Source organism: Macaca nemestrina, chromosome 15 (genome assembly GCF_043159975.1).
Source record: "Macaca nemestrina isolate mMacNem1 chromosome 15, mMacNem.hap1, whole genome shotgun sequence".
NCBI lineage: Eukaryota > Metazoa > Chordata > Mammalia > Primates > Cercopithecidae > Macaca > Macaca nemestrina.
In genome coordinates this window covers 115,359,395-115,377,236 of record NC_092139.1, presented here as the reverse complement: position 1 = coordinate 115,377,236, position 17,842 = coordinate 115,359,395, and the positions used below count along the sequence as shown (strand labels likewise).

Below are 17,842 nucleotides of genomic sequence, written 5' to 3'. Positions count from 1 at the left end.
CTCATTTTCCTGTCGGATTGTTGTATTTGGGGCCGCATCTATAGAAGATGTGTTTTAATGTTTTGTGTGGCTGGCACCCTCCCCTTGTTCTTTTTCAAGGGTTAACTGGCAATTTGTAGTTACTCTTCCCACTGTGTTCTTCCTAATGAAATACATAACCAAGTGATTTAGATCCAAGGAAAATGTATTTGGACTGAGATACTTTAATACTATGGAATAACTTAAGGAGGCGTGGCCAAAGCCTTCCCATCTAAGAACACAGCATGTTTTTTCCTTTGTTCAACTTTATTTTACTGTCTTTAAAAGAGTTTTACAGTTTATCGCATATAATTTGGGGACAATTTTTAAAAAGTTTATTCATGGAAAATGTGTGTGTGGTGTGTGTATATGTAGTTTGAGTGTATGTGTTGTTTTGTGTGGGGTGTGTGAGTGTTGTGTATGTGTGTACATATGATGTGAGTCTGTGTGTGGTATGGGGAGTGTGTATATGATGTGAGTGCATGTACATGTACGTGTGTGTGGTGTGTGTATAGGTGAGCATGTGTATGTGCCTATGTATATTGAGTGTGTATGTGTCTGTGGTGTGTGTATGGGTACATATGTATAAGTGTCGTATGAGTGTGTGGGGGGTGCATTTATGATGTATGTGTGTTGTGCATATAGTGTGAGTGGGTGTGTGTGGTGTGAGTGTGTGTGTGTCTGTGGTGTGTGTGTATTGTGCATGCATGTATGCCTGGTGTGAGTCTGTGTGTGTTGCATGGGTGTTGCATGGGTGTGGTATGTGTGCTATAAATGTGTGTGTGCATGTATGTATGTGAGCATGTGTGTGTGTATTGTACATGCCTGTATGTATGGTGGGAGTCTATGTGTAGTGTGTTGGTGTGGTATGTATGGTGTGAATATCAGTATGTGCATGTGTGTATGTGAGTATATGTGTGTGTGTATGTATTGTGCATGCTGGTATGCATGTTGTGTAGTGTGTGGGTGTGGTATGTGTGGTGTGAATGTGAGTGTGTGTGTGTGTATGTGAGCACATGTGCGTGTGTGTATTGTGCATGCCTGTATGCATGTTGTGTAGTGTGTGGGTGTGGTGTGAATGTATGTGCATGTGTGTATGTGAGCGTGTGTGTGTATGTATTGTGCATGCCTGTATGCATGTTGTGTAGTGTGTGGGTGTGGTATGTGTGGTGTAAATGTCAGTATGTGTGTGTGCGTATGTGAGCATATGTCTGTGTGTGTATGTATTGTGCATGTCTGTATCATGTTGTGTAGTGTGTTGGTGTGGTATGTGTGGTGTGAATGTCAGTGTGTGTGTATGTGTATGTGAGCATATGTGTGTGTATGTATTGTGCATGTCTGTATGCATGGTGTGAGTCTGTATGTAGTGTGCGGTGTGGTATGTGTGGTGTGAATGTGAGTGTGTACATGTGTGTATGTCAGCATGTGAGGGGTGTGTGTGTATGGGCATGTGTGTGTGCATGGGATGTGTATATGGGATGTGTGTGGACACTGGTGGGCAGCCTCTAAGATGGCTCCAGTGAACCCTGCCTCCTTGGAGAATGCTTCTCTTCTGAATGCAGGTGGAACCCAGTGACTTGCTTCTAATGAATAAAAAGTAGAAAAAGTTGATGGATATCACTTCCAAGATAAGGTCACAAAAAGACGATGCCTTCTGTCTTGGGCGCTCCATCAGCCTCTCCACCTCAATTGCTCTAATGGAAGCCAGCTGCCACGCTGTAAGGTGCCCTGGGGAGGGACAGGTCTACGACTCTCCAGCAGGCAGTGAGGACCCGAGGCTCCAATAACCATGTGATTGAACTTGGCGGTGGGTCCCACAGCCCCAGGCAAGCCTTGAAGTGCCAGCCTGCCCAGAGCCTGTGAGGGCTCTCCCTTGAGCCAGGGTGCCTGGTTCTGCCATGGCCAAATTCTTGACCCTTAAAACTGTGAGTTAGCCAATGTTTTGTTGTTGTAATTTGGTAAGTTTGAAGGTAATCTGTTACAGAGTGATAGATACTCTAACAGGTTTTGGCTTATATCCATGGTAGTTATTGATTCTGTCCCTTTCTGTTTGGAACTGGGCTTTTAATTCTGAGATAAGTGCAGATTTACATGAAGTTGTAGGAAATAATACACAGTGACCTCGTGTGCCCTTTACCAAGTTCCCCTCCATGGTAACATCTAGCAAAAATATGTATACACTACACACAATGCAACAAGCATATAGTAAAATGTAACAATCAGGATATTGATGACAATATATGCAAAATACAGGCTAGTTCCATCACTACAGGGATCCTTCCTGTTGCCTCTTACACACACATCCATAATCACTGGCAACTAGGAGCCTTCTCTCCATTTTTGTAACTGTGTTGATTCAACGTTATAGAAATTGAATCGTACAGTATGTAACCTTTGGGACTGACGTTTTTCACTTACACAACCCTCTGGAGACTCTACCAGATGGTTGCATAGATCAGTAGTTTGTTCTTTTATTGCTGAGTAGTAAGTGTTCCATGGCATGGTTATGGATGGACCACAGTTATTTAATAATCCACCCACAAAGGCCACATGGGTTGTTCCCAGCCTTGAACGATGATGAATAAAGCATACCCATTAGTATGACTATTATCAAAAATGCAGAAAATAACAAGTGTTGGCAAGGATGTGGAGAAGTTGGAACCGTTGCACACTGTTGGTAGGAATGCAAAATGCTGCAGCTGCTATGGAAAACAGTATGGCAGTTCCTTAAAAAATAAATATAGGATTATTACCATATGATCCAGGGATTCCACTTCCGGGGATATACTCCAGAAACTGGGAAAGAGGGGGACTCAAACAGATATTTGACAGCCATGTTTATGCCAGGACTACTCCCAATAGCTAACAAGTGGAAGCATCCCAAGCGCCTCTCATTGGATGAGCGGAAAAACAAAATAAGATACACAGACAATGAAATACGATTCAGCCTTTGAAAAGGATGGACATTCTGACACACGCTACCACGTGGATGAACCTTGTGAACATTACATTAAGTGAAATAAACCAGCCTCGAAAAGACAAATACTGCATAATTCCACTCACGTGAGGTCCGTAGAGCACAGAGGTCCCCTTTTATCTGCTGTTTTGCTTTCCACGGTTTCAGTTACAAGCAGTCAACCACAGTTCAAAAGTACTAAATGAAAAATTCCAGAAACAGGCAACTCAGAAGTTACGTGTGCCATTCTGCGTAGCATGATGAAACCTCATGTTGTCCCAGCCCAGATGTGAATCATCCTTTTGTCCAGCATAGCCATGCTGTTATCTGCTACCCACCTGCTAGTCACTTCATATCTGTCTCAGCTATCAGATCAAAGAAACAGCATATATAGGGTTTGGTATTATCTGTAGTTCTAGGCATCTACCAGGGATCTTGGAATGTATGTCCTTCAGATAAGGGGGTACTACTGTAGTCAAATTTATAGACAGAAAACAGAATGGTGGTTGCCAGTGGTTGGGGGCAGGGAGGATTCAAGAGTTGTTGTTTAACAGGTATAGAGTTTCGGTTTTGCAAGATAAGAAGAATGCTAGAGATTAGTTGTACAACAATGGGAATACAGTTAGCACTACTATACATTGGAAAGTGGGTAAGATGGTACACTTTATGTTATATGTATTTTATCACAATTAAAATGAAAAGAAAATTGGATAGACCTATTCCTCTCACTTTGTTCCCCTTTGTAAAATTGTTATAGCAATTTTAGTCTTTGCCTTTCCATATATATTTTAGAATAATCTTGTCTATATCTACAAAAACCATTGCTGAGATGGATAGGCATTGCATTAAACCTATATATCAATTTGAGTAAAATTGGTATCTTTACTACATTCCACTTTTTAAAAATTGTTGCTCTCATCTTCATTAGTTCTTTCTGTGTGTGTGTGTGTTTTTTTGTTTTTGTTTTTGTTTTTTTGGGGTTTTTTTGCTCTTCCATTTTTCAGTTCTTGAGCTGGGAGCTGAGGTTATTTGAGGCTTCTTGTCTCTGTTAACATATGCATTTAGTGTTATGAATTTCTCTTGTATAACTGCTTTAGTTTTCCCCCAACAATTATATTTTCATTTTTATTCGGTTCAAAGTATTTTTATTTCCCCTGAGACTTCTTTCACAGAAGTATGTTGTTTTGTTTCCTAGTGTTTGGAGATTTTTCTGTTATGGTGCTGTTATTCATAATCTAGTTTGATTCCACTGTGATCAAAGAACAAGCGTATGACTTTAATTCTTTTTAAAATGGTTGAGATTTGTTTTATGGTGAAGGATACATTCTATTTTGTAACCTGCCCATATTCAACCTGCCTATATTACAGCATTTGAAGTGAGTTTCTTGTAGACAACATATAATTGGGTCGTGCTTTTTAATCCATCCTATCACTTTCTGTATTTTAGGGTATTCAGATTATTCACACATTAATATAATTATTAATCGTTTAAGGCTTAACTTTGCCAATTTAATTCTTTCTTTTTTTCTCTCTTGTTTTCTCTCTCTTTCTGGGTTTATTTACATTTTTTTACCTTCCTGTGGATTACTTGAAGATTTTTACAATTCCATTTTGATGTATCTGTAGTATTTAAAATGTGCCTCTCTATACAGTATTTTTAATGGTTGATGTAGGTACTATACTATATTTACACAATATCACAGACTATTGGTGTTATCCTTGTATTAGGTGGAGTGAAATAAAGAAATCATGCCTATCTTTAAGACCCTTCATTTCCCCAGTTTACATTAGGTTGGTGCAAAATAATTGCAATTTTTGTCATTACTTTAAATAATTGTCATAAATATATCCTCTGCATATATTTAGGACCATATCAAATGACATCATAATTTTTGCTTCAACCATCAAATGCAATTTATAAGACTCAAGAGGAAAAAGAATGCCTACGATATTTGTTCATATTTTTGTTTACTTCGCTCATCATTTTTTCTTCTTGATGTTGTAAGGTTCCCTTTTATCATTTCCTTTCTGTTTGGAGAACTCTTTTTAGCTATTTTGTTAGGATAGGTCTGCTGCTGATAAACTCTCTCGGTTTTCCTTCATCGGAGAATGTCTTCATTTCTCCCTCCTTCTTGAAAGATATTTTTATGGGTATAGAATTTTGGGATAACAGTTCTTTGCTCTTAGTCGCTGAAAAATATTGTGTCATTTCCTCTCGGCTTCCACGGTTCCTGATGACAAATCCACCATCATTCTAATCGTTTTTCCCTTCTAGGTTGGGTGTTCTTTTCCCCTGGCTGTTTTCAAAATTTTTTTCTTTGTTTTTTTGCCGTTCAGAAGTTTAATTACGATGCATGTTGGCATAGATTTCTTTAGGCTTATCCTGTTTGAGCATCTTTCAGCTTCTTGAATCTGCAGGTAGGTTTATGTGTCTTAACAATTTGGGTCATTTTCAGCCATTATTTCTTCATGTACTTTTCAGCCTCTCCCCCTTTCTCCTCTTCTGCAGGGACAAAACGACACCAAATTTAGACTTTTGTTATAATTCCAGAAGTCCCTGAGGCTCTGTTCACTTGTTGTTGTTGTTGTTGTTGTTGTTTTATTCTTCTTCTTCTACTTTCTCCATGTTGGTTGGATTGGGTTATTTCCATTGTTCCATCTTCCATTTCACAATTCTTTCCTGTGTCCATTTCATTCTGCTATTGAGCTTATTCACTGTACTTTTAAAATTTCAAATATATTTTTCAGTTCTAAAATGTCTATTCGAGGGTGGGTGTGGTGGCTGATGCTCATAAACCCAGCATTTTGGGAGGCTGAGGCAGGTGGATCACTTGAGGTCAGGAGTTTGAGACCAGCCTGGCCAACATGGTGAAACCCTGTCTCTACTAAAAACACAAAAATTAGCTGGGCTTGGTGGCAGGTGCCTGTAATCTCAGCTACTCGGGAGGCTGAGGCAGGAGAATCGCTTGAATCTGGGAGGCAGAGGTTGCGGTGAGCCGAGATCACACCATTGCACTCCAGCCTGGGCAACAGAGGGAGACTCCATCTCAAATAAATAAATAAATAAATAAATAATAAAATGTCTATTCATTTTTTTTTCTTAACTCTGTTGCCTTGCTGAGGTTTTCTATTTCTTTGCTGAGGCTTTCTCTGTTTTCATTCAAGTGTGTTCATAATTGTTTATTGAAGCATTTTCATCACTGCTGTTTTAAAACCGTTGTCAAATAATTCCAACATCTTTGTCAATTTGTATGCCATGCAGTGGTTGTCTTTTCATCCACTGTGTGATCCCCTCCGTTTTTAGCAGAATCAGTGATTTTCTACTGAATCCTGGACATTTTTGTATTATGTCATGAGATTCTGGGACTTACTTAAGCCCTCTGTTTTAGCTGTAGGGTAGATTTGCTGGTGATAAATTATTTTCTTTGTCCCAGGGACATCACTCTGGCAAGGAATGGGAAGGATGGAGACACCACTCTTCCCTTCCAAGTGACACCCAGGTTTCGCACTCACTCACCCTTGATGCCCACAGTGAGGAGGGTTCCTTGTTACTGCTGTGCAGGGATGAGCATCCTAGCTCCCATACGATCTCTGCTGGCACTGTGGTGGGTGGGGCTCCATCACTGCTAGATGGGGGTGAAAGTCCCTGCTCTTCACTAGGGCTCCCAGTGTAAGGGAGGCCTCTTTACTGCTAGGGAAAGGTTGTCTTTTCTGATGTACCTGGGGTACGGCCAGATTCTTCTGTGGTATTGCTGGAGGGCAGTGGTTATCTTTTAAAAGCATTCTGTCTTGATGGACTGCCCCTTTCCTTGTCCTTTGGCTGGAGTGAATGAGCTTTGCCCCTTTCCTTGTCCTTTGGCTGGAGTGAATGAGCTTTGCCCCTTTCCTTGTCCTTTGGCTAGAGCGAACGGGCTTTTGAGGTTGTTTATTTGTCTGCATCCACCGACATTTCCAGGTTGCTTGCTTCCTCAGTTTCAAATCTAGGAACTATGAAGGCAAAAGAAAACCCAGGAAACTCACCCCAAGCTGTTTCTTGGGTGCTGAGGTCAGTCTGGTTTTCCCTCTGCACCTTGAGAGCCTTCCTAGGTTTGTTCTGTGTGTAATGTCCGCAGTAGGTAGTCGAAATCAGTAGAAGGAATAGGGAAAATTATCCATCTTTCTGGAAGCATAAGTTCTTACTGACTTGCAAATCTTGATTTTATAATATGCCATTTTTAGCAATTCGCTCTCTCTCTCTTTTTTGGGGGTGGTAATAGTTTCCCTTTGATTTTGGGGGGATTTTCAAGATATATAATTTTCTCATCTGCAAACAGAGATGGTTTTATTTTTTCCTTTGCTTTTCTAGTATCTATTCCTCTGATTCCTTTCTCCTGGCTAATTGCACTGTCTGATATTTTCAATACAATCCTAGATGGCAGAAGAGACTCGGGAATTCTTGTTTTCCTCCTGTCTTTAGCCAGAGGACATTTTTGTTTGCCATTGAGTAGTATGCTAACTTCTGGATACATCAATTGCTATTTTTATCAAGTGTTTTTAACATGAATATGCTTGATTATGTAAAATGCCTCTTCTATTTTTGAAGTGACCAGATGACATTTCTGCTTAGCTATATTCATTTGATGGATTATATTAATATGTTTTCTCGTATTGAACCCTCTTCCTGTTCCTGGTAAAACCACCACTTGGTCTTGATGCATTATTTTGTTACCTGCTGTTTGCTTCTGTTTAATTACATTTTAGCTAAGACCTTTGTGCATCTATGCTCATAAGCGAAGCTGGTTAGCACTTTTGTTTTATAGTAAAAGTTCTGTCATATTATAGAGGTTTTACTTGCTTCATAAAACGAATTTCGATGTTCTCCATTTTTCCCTATACTCTGGAATTATTTAAGTATCATTGCTATTAATTGATCTAATTAAAACTTGGTATGTTTCCTCTGTGGTAATGGGGTTTGAAAGGAGTAACTACCTCCTCTGTTTCTTTAATGGTAACTGGCCTGTTTAGATTCTCGCTTTAATGGGGTCAGTTCTGGTACTTTGCAGTGTTCTAGAAATTATCCTATCTTGGTGTTTTACTTTATTTACCTACAATTCTACAAAGTAATCTTTTGATTAAAAAAAGTAAATTCTTCTGGATTTGATGCATTTGTCATTTCTAAGTTTTTTGTATTTGTGCCCTCTTTCTCCCAAACCTCACCAGAATTTTTTTAGATGGCCTCACAGTTGGTCTACAAACAGATTTTGGATGTATTTGCTGGCTCTATTGCATTGGTACCAACTCATTTGAACTCATTAGTACTTTTGTTACTTCTTTTTGCTGCTTTCTTTGTGTTTACTGTGTTGTTTCTTTTCTAGCTTTTTGTGTTGGATATTAGTTCATTTATTTTCCTTTTTGCATTTTTAATAATATTAATTTTGTCTAAAATTATTCTTTTATAACTGCTTTACCATATTCTATAAATTCTATTTTATGAAATTCTGTCATTTCATTCTTTATTTTGTTTTTTATTCTTTATTTTGTTTTATTGTTCCAAGAGTCATTTAATAACATGTTTAGTGGGCAAATCTTTTTGTTTTGTTAATGCTATAATTAGCTTCTAGTTCTATTGCTTGTGGTAGGAGAAGGCTGATTGTATTATTTCTATGCTTTGGATTTAATGAGATTCTCTTTGTAGCATAAGATATGGTCAATTTGGGAGACAGTTCATGTGCTTTTAAAAAGAAGATGTATTCTCAATTATCAGAGTTCAGAGTTCAATATACTTCTGTAGGATCTGCTTCATTGGTCATGTCATTGAAGTCTTCTATCTTCTTACTAACGGTTTGTCTTGGATAGAGAGTGGTGTGGCGAATTCTCCTGTCCTGAGTGTATTTTTATCCATTTCTCATTGTATCTCCTGCACTTTTTACTCTTTGAAAGTGACTATATTATTGGGCACATGTATATTAATAACTGTGATGCCTTCATGGTGAATTGTGGCTTTAGTGTGATGAAAATGCCTCCTTTTAAATCTCTTTCAATGCCATGTGCTCTAACACCTACTTTGTTAGAGAGCATGGTTGTTACACCTGCTTTCTTTTTGTTTGCATTTTTCCCAGATATCTTAATTTGTACTTTGTTTTCTGAATTTCTTTATTTTAGGCAGGTCTCATGTATATAGCATAGAGTTGGATTTCACTTTGTTCATCAATCTGAAAATAATATTTCTTCCATTTATTTTAAGCCCATTTTGTGTATTATTTATCACTGTAATCAATGTCTTTGCCTTCAGTCTGCCACAGTCATATGACACATGCATATACATGGCATGTCACACACACGCACAGATATTCACTCACTGCATACAACACTCAACTTGCTTTTTTTCTCACATGTCTTTCAGTATCTAGAAGGGCATGAATTTTTGTTCTAATAGACATCTTTACTCTAGTAACTGTGTATTTTCATCATCCTCTCTTTTCTTTAAGAATGGCTCCCGGTTCCCTGCTGTCTTTCTAGTCTCCTTCTCCCAAAAGAACTAATTTGAAGTTACTTCTTTTTTTTTTTTTTGAGATGGAGTCTCGCTCTGTCACACAGACTGGAGTGCAGTGGTGCAATCTCGGCTCACTGCAAACTCCGCCTTCTGGATTCATGCCATTCTCCTGCCTCAGCCTCCCGAGTAGGTGGGACTACAGGCACCTGCCACCACGCCTGGCTAATTTTTGCATTTTTAGTGGAGACGGGGTTTCACCATATTAGCCAAGATGGCCTCAATCTTCTGACCTCATGATCTGCCCTCTTTCTCAGTTAGTACTTACAATCAGTCAGATTACTCCACTTTTTACATATTCCCCTCTTCCTTTCACCCCCAGTTTTGATAATTTTTCGGGTATTACATTGTTAAAGCATATAGTCATTGTATACTGCACTGCTTTCCTCAAAGTCATCATTTAGTACTAGTTCTCTGGGTGCTGTTACACCATGCTAAGTAGTTTTCTGGGTGCTAGTACACCATGCTAAGTAGTTCTCTGGGTGCTGTTACACCATGCTAAGTAGTTCTCTGGGTCCTAGTACACCATGCTAAGTAGTATCTCTGGGTGCAAGGACACCATGCTAACTAGCATCTCTGGGTGCTGGTACCCCACATTAACTAAGAAACAGCTTCATATAACAAAAATGAGGGCAAAGTGGTGGTGGAAGTATACATAGTTAGTGTGGGGTATTAGGCATTTCAGGAGGGCTTCATAGTAATAATATTCTCTGAGTTTTTATATGGATGTATGCCTGAAGGTCAGTCTGGCTGGTTGGCTCACATTGTCTTTCCTTGAGTATCTTCAATCTTTTTCTCCATTTTTTTTTTTCTGGTATAAAGACTTGCTGTCAAAAAGTCTGATGCAGTCTGATTTTCTTTCCTCTGTAAGATTCTGGATCTTTTTACATGAATGCCCAAATAATTGGATTTCAATTTAAAGCCCAATAATTTACTAGAATATGCTTTTGTATTGACCATTCAGGTGGACTTTCCCAAACGGGGTATGTTCTTTCCCAGTATTTAAGTCTTTTTTTTTTTTTTTTTCATTTAAGGAAGTTTTTTTCGTAAGTATTGGCTTTAGTATTCATTCTGTCCTGTGTTTTGGCGTCTGCTTCAGCATCTCCAATGATACATATGTTGAATCTTCTAGTCTTCTATATTATTACCTTCAAATATTTTCAATGTCTTTCTTAATTTTCCTTCTTTTAAAATACTTCCTTTTTTACATTTTATTTGTATCTGTTCATATTTATGTGATGGTTGTTTATTTGTGTATTTCCTCTGATTTCATCTCTCTTGTTCTAAAATGATGTTTCTTTTATTTCTAATCATTTACTAAATTCTGTGAGCTCTATTTGTCATCTACTTATCCAGTCATCTTATTTATGTGTTATTTTAATTCTGATATATGCTATTCTTTCACAAATTCTGTTATTTGTCAAAGAACAGTATATTGTTTTTGAAAGATTAAAGTCTTTGGTTTATTGTGACCGTATCTTTCTGTTGTGCCTTAGCATCTGTAGGGATATTATTACGCTAATTGTTCCTTTTTTTTAATACTAACTTTGCATTTAATCACAAGCTTTTATTGCTAGTTTAAGTGAGATGATTTTCCAGTATTATTAGAAAGAAAGAGTGGGTCAGAGTGCCTCTGTGGCTTCACAGCTCCAGTTTCCCCTTCTGAGGTTAACATCCAGCGTCTAAAATTACAGCCTCTTTCTTCTGAAGATCTGCTTTCCCTACTTCCTTCCTTCACTTTCATCTGGGCCATCTTTCTTCTTCTCCCCTAGAGTCCTGTCTTAATCAGTTGAGGCTGCTACAATAAGACAATACAAACTGGGGAGTTTAAACAGTGGAAATTCACTTCTCACCATTCTGGAGGCTAGAAAGTCCAAGAACAAGGCATCAACAGGCTTGGCCATCAGGTGAGGGCTCCCTTTCTGGCTCACAGACAGTTGCCTTCCTGCTGTGTCCTCACATGAAGGAGGGAGAAAGGGTCTTGTCACCTTTCAGAAGGAAACTAATCCCACTATGGGGATCCATCACGGGGACTCTACCCTCAAGACCTCATCTAAATCTGATTATCTCCCAAAGACCCCTCCTCCAAATACTGTCACCTTGGGAATTAGTGCTTCAGCGTATGAATCTTGGGGGAGACACTCACAGACAGTTCATAGCAATTCCCTTTCCTGCTCCATTTATGTTCCTCTCTGTCTTAGTCAGTTCTGGATGCTATAACAAAATACCATAGACTGGCGGCTTAAACAACAACCATTTATTTCTGACAGTTGTGGAAGCTGGGAAGTCTAAGATTAATGTGCCAGAAGATTCAGTGTCTGAAGAGGGCCCACTTCCTGGTTGATAGATGGCTGTCTTCTTGCTGTGTCTCCACACAGTAGGAAAAGGGCTAGAGAGTTCTCTGGGGTCTATTTTACAAGGGGGCCAAACCCATTCATGAGGGCTGCACCCTTATGACTTAATCACCTCCCAACCCTCCCACCACCTCATATATCACTTTGGGGTTATAGTTTCAACATGCAAATTTCAAGGGACACAAACCTTCAGACCAAGCACCCTCCCAGCAGTTTCCCTATAGTGGAGTCATCCTTAGCTCTGGGCTAGAGAGAAAAGTCCACCTTCCTTCATTCACACCTGTGCCCCCGGAGCATGAAGTCCAAGGTGCAGGGGAACACGCCACCCAGAGCCACAGCTCCTCTCACAGCCATACTCAAGCTGACCTGGGACTCTCATTCACTGTCAAATAGCCGTCGATCACTGCTTCGCCACCTGGAGACAATGATCAGATCTAGCTCGTGGGGACTAAACTGAATGATGACTTTGAAAATTGTGTAAAGGGTCGTAGGCTGCTCTGTCTAAGTCGCTTATCACTGGTGCCAAAGTACAGCTGTGACTTGGATTTTGACCCTTGGGTCCTCTGTAAATTGAGTTTTGCCTAAGATCTACTATCAGAGTATTGCCACACAGGGCAATGCACATCTAAATAAATGGATGGAGAAAGCCAGGCCGTGCAACCCACTAGACCCATCTGTCCATCCTCTTACACAGGCACTCAGCAAGCATCCACAGAGCACTCTGTATGCACCAGCCTGCAGTGCACCACAGCAGGCTCGATCGGGAAAAAGAGAGGCTTAATATACAATTGTAAATATTAACAAAATACAAAAGTGCCTATAAGACAAATGACTCCAAGGTGGGGAAGGTGCTTTCGACAGGGTGCCAGCAGAGTGCTATGGGATCCCACAAAAATAAAACATGCCCTTCACACTGAGTGTGGACTATGCACCGGGCTTGTGCTCTGTGCTTTTCTTCATTATCTGGGTGAGTACTGAACTCCAAGTCATACTACTCACCCCAGATGTGAAAAACAAGATGCAGAGAGGCTAAATGACCTTACATGTGACTGAGCTGGGACTTGAAGTTGGTCTGACGGAGCCCCAGACTCATTCACTCATTCTGTTACACTTTGACTCCCTGAGCTATAGCTCTGTCTGTCTCTCTCTCTCTTTCTCTCTCTCTCTCTCCCTCCCTCCCTCCCTCCCTCTTGACAATAATTCATTTATTTGCATTGATTCCAACAGATATGGAATTAAGCATCTACTATGTGCCAGGTGCTAGGTTCTGTGAGCTGACATTTATCTCAAGAAAACACATTAAAAAAGGCAATTTAGCCAGTAAATACATGACATGTTGGAGTGTGATGAGCACATTAAAGAAACAATAGGTAGGAGCCGGGGTTAGGGGTGTCTGCAGGGAGAGCGCTGGGGCTAGGGGTGTCTGCAGGGAGAGTGCTAATCCATTGAGGTGGTAGATGTGAGGGGCATCAGAGCAGAGGGCCCAATAAGAGTTGCTTTGCATTACATCCTGATCGCATGTCCTACGGCCTTGAGCAAATTACATAAAATGTCATTCCTTCAAGCTACCTCATGGCAAAACTTTGAAATTGGCACCAGCAATTTTTTTTTATTTATACTTGCAAACATGAGTAAGTTAGTGTGTTAATCCAAATCTATAAATGTGGGAACGTGGTGGATTTAGTGCATGTATTCAGAATGCCGGGCATCGTATCATCTGCATGTGTATTAGTCAGGGCTCCCCAGAGAGGCAGCACCAATGGGATACACAGAGAAAGAGAAGTTAAGGAATTGGCTCACACGATTGTGGAGGCTGGCAAGTGTGAATATGCAGAGCTGGCCAGCAGGCTGGAAATTACAGCAGGAGCCGATGCTACAGTCTTAAGTTCAAAGACAGTCTGAAGGCAGAACTCTTTCCTTCTAAGGCACTTCAGTTTTTTTCTCTTGAAGAATTCAACTGATTGGATGAGGCCCACCCATATGACAGAGAGTAATGTGCTTCATTTAAAGACTACTGATTTAAATGCTAATCACATCTGAAAATTGCCTTTACAGCAGCATCTAGACTTGTGTTTGACCAACCAGCTGGGCACCCTAGCCCAGCCAAGTTGACACATAAAATTAATCATCACAGCATTAAAAAGCGAATGCCAAAATGACAACAGTGGCATTCTAAGACCAGGACGAATACGAAGGAGGGGCAACTCACCTGCTTAACGTTTCACAAAGTCATCTTTCCGCTCATTGCGATGCAAGGTCATTGTGGTGGTGACAAAGCTGACATTTGAAGATGTCAGTGATTTCATCTCTAAGTGACTGTCCCTACCCCAGCCAGACAGAGTTGGGCTGGCCACCTCCCAGGCTCTGCAGCAAGCGTGGGGGGCCTATACTTAGAGGCAGAGGAGCGGGAGGAGGCAATCCTCATCTTAAATGTCACAGTGATTTATAGACTATATTTCCCGAGAAAAGTGCAAAGATTTATTTCCAGGAGACAGGCCGTTTGTAAACATGCAACTCACAGATGCAGCTGCGTGGGTCGTGAGCCCACAGAGGCCTCTGCCTTTTGCTAGGGAAAGGAACGCCAGTGGGTCCTGGAGGCAAGAGCAAGGTCTCGGACCTAGCAGTGTCTTCAGAATAATGGCTCTCATGTTCTTCATCTCCCCAGAGGAGCTAGGATTAAATCAACTTGCGGTAGCCTACGCCACCTAGCTGGATGAAAAGTGATGAAATTATGAGCAGGTAAGGTGATGGGCATGTTAATTAGTTGGAGTTAACCTTTCTCCAATGTACGCACATATCAGAACATCCCATCGAGCCTCATAAATACATAAAATTATTTCTGAATCTAAAATACTGCTTTTAAGTTTTTTAAAAGTGAAAGGATGAAAAGAGTAAGTATTTTACCAGGGAGATGAAAAATGATCAATTTGTATGCTCATAATAATTTAGCTTAAAAATATATAAAGCAATCACCAACATTAAGCAAGAAGAAGCAAATACATCTAAAATCAACCGTGGAAATGTTAATATTTCTTTCCCAGTCATTCATAGCCGGACTGGAAATTACCCCCCACGAAGCCAGGAGTCGGGAAGGGCTAGAGAGAAGGAAAAGATGAGTGGGAAAGGAGGAATGGTCCGACAGAAGCAGAAAGCCATGAAAAGTGTCTTTCTCAGCCCTGGATTCGGCACAAGGAGAAAATTCTCCCCAAATATTTGAAGCCCTTTCATGTCCTGAAAAAGCTTGCTTCCCCAGAGACCTTCCATAGATATCAAATCCACATGAGTTCATAACTAAAAATCACACAATTGTAGAAATAAACTAGCCAGCCAGACAGAGCAAAACTCAGCCAAAACAGGAAACAAGAAGAAAAGAACAAAGTCAGACTTTAGATATGTGGGCTGTCATGCACAATATGTATAGCAAATATTTCAAAAATACGATGGAATCAAAGACTTGCCTGCAATAAAATGGATAGATTCAAATAAGAATGAAATGGAATTTCAATGAATGAAAAATCTAACCAGTGATCTCTTACTACTCCTACGGATTTGTCTGGAGAAGTTTTGGATTCTTGCATCATCATATCATCTACACCTCGTGAAGTAACACGAGAAACTCAGGTGTCAGCCAGGGTCTTTCTGCCTCTCTGAATTTGGGAGACATTGTTCAAACCCCCCTATTCCTGGCTGCCTCTCTGCATTCATGCTCACAGGCATGGTGAGACATTCATGCCTCCAGCTATACCCAAAGGCTGGAGCTCCCACCAGTTTCTCCGCAGACCCACTCATGGCAAAGCGGGCTGGAAATTCAGCAGCCTCACAGATATTGGGCGTGATAGAAGGGGTGACTCTGGGGTGTGTGTCACTTTCTGTCACCTCTGGATCCCCCTGCCCCCATGTCTCCTCCTCCCTCCAGAAAGATGGGTGAGTTCCTTTCTCATCATCTCACACAACAATCCATGAAGAATTGTGCTCACACCTGTACCCTTCAGATCCCCACATTCTGCCCCAAGCAGGCTGTCAAGAAACTTCCGAGCAACAACAACGTCACCCCTTCGTCACTTCCCCTGGAAAGAATTCAGGAGATTGTGAAGAAGGAAACTTCTCTACCTCATTTCAACAGATGCCCCAGCAAATCTAGGTGCTTTTCCTGCCATGCCGTGGTAAAACAGTGCCTGCTATGATGAGAGGGCGTCTCATCATCTCTTTTCCTGTCTGTCTCCCTGCAGGCTGTGGGCTCTGGGGGCCAGCTCTTTGCTGTGCTGGCTGCCCCAATCCAGAGGATAACAGAGGCGGGTGCAGGAAGCCTGAGGCCTCCTACAAGCAGCTGCAGGTTTTACCTCCTGTGAACCCCAGTCCTGATGTCCTCACGTTCCCTCAGCTACCTGCTGCCATGGAGCTGTGGTTAATAGCAAAGCTCTCCCTTGGTGCCATAAGGCTCCTGGAGCAGTTGATAATGTATATGTAAAGCAGTTGCTTTTAAAATCTTTTATGTGCCTATCATATTAAAAGCAATCCTTTGGAACTTACCAAGACATGATGCGCACCTGCCTGCAATTTTTATGGCTCTGTTTTCCCCCCAAGTGAAGAATGCAAAATACTCAAAACTGAGCTTGTTTCTTTTCTTTCACAATGGGTCCTGCAGGTTCTTCGCCCTCACAATCTCTCCAGCTGGGCCTGATGCCTCCACCTCCAGGATGACTTCCTCAGTTCGGATCCTTACGGTCACTTTCCTGGGCTCAGACCTCCTGGAAGCTTTTCTTTCTCTAATTTTTGCCACTTACCCCAAACTTATTCAGTCTCTCCCTGTCCTTTCCACCAGAAGCATTTTTTCTAAATGTAAGCCCACTGTGTCATCCCTTGGCTTAAAACCCTGAAATATCCTTGGTACTCCCAAAGCTGGCCCCAGGCTACTGCTGTTGCTGCGCACCCTCTGTAAGCAAACAAGCAACACTGCTGGTGTCCTCCTCCTTCCAGTGCTGTGCTGTCTGGAGGCACCAGAGACTGGGAGGGAGAAGAATCTGCAGGATCCATTCCGAAAGAAATACATCACAACCACCCACCAGCCTCCGGCTCACTCCCGCGGATGCTGGAAACATCTGATGCTGAGCCAGCTGCCTCCTTCCGCACCTTCAGTGTGGCCATCCTAGGAGGCTCTGACACCCCACGGACGATGGGTCACTGGGCTCCATCATCGTCATAAAACGCACACACACTCCACCCATGCACATGTACCCTGACACAAGTTCACACTCACACTCGCACGCTCACCTCACTTTCAGCTGAGGCCACACTTCACGTTTCCGAGAGAAAGCAGGCGAGGCAGCAGGAGCCCTGAGGGGTAACCGGCTTGTCAGCTTGCCTGTGCCCCAGGGCACCCGGAGAGTGGGTACGTGACTTCCCGGGTGTCTGTGAGGGTGTTTCTGGAAGAGCTTAGCGTTTGCACTGGTGGACTGAACACAGCAGGTGGCCCCTCCCCAAGGTGGGTGGGCCTCGTCCAATCTGTGGAAGCCTGAATAGGACAAAAAGGTGGAGGGAGTTTGGATTCTCTCTGCCTGATCCAGGGGAGACGTGCATTTTCTCCGGCCATTGGTACTCCAGGTTCTCAGGGCTTCAGGCTGTGACTGGAGTCCACACTGTTGGATCCCTGCCCTCAGGTCTTGGAACTTGCACTGCCAGCATTCCTGGGTGTCCGGCTGGCAGACAACAGATTGTGGGACTTCTCAGCCTCCAGAATCGCATGAAATATCTCCTTACGAATCTCTTCCTATGCACGTTTATCCTATTGGCTCCGTTTCTCTGTAGAACCCTGACTAATACAAACCCCCTCATCTCACAGCAGTGCATGTACAAACCCACTCACATCTTCCCCTACCCCAAGCTCCCTCCGACCAGAGGCCAATCCTGCTGCGGCGCCCAGGACCCACCCTCTGCACCAGCCTTCCTTATTATTTTCTAAAAGCTCGTCTTTTCTGTGGGCTTCCA

The 17,842-nt window shown here is 41.8% G+C and overlaps 1 long non-coding RNA gene across 11 annotated transcripts in view; it reads right to left on the bottom strand.

Annotated features, from left to right (window-relative positions):
* The window catches only part of LOC105489788 (uncharacterized), a 132,630-nt gene extending 115,197 nt beyond the window's left edge, over positions 1 to 17,433 (bottom strand). For all 11 annotated transcript variants that reach the window (XR_011614229.1, XR_011614231.1, XR_011614227.1 and 8 more), the window contains exon 1: positions 17,129 to 17,433. This is a non-coding gene — a long non-coding RNA (uncharacterized lncRNA). The remainder of the gene's footprint in view (positions 1 to 17,128) is intronic.
* Between the last annotated feature and the right edge of the window lie 409 nt (positions 17,434 to 17,842).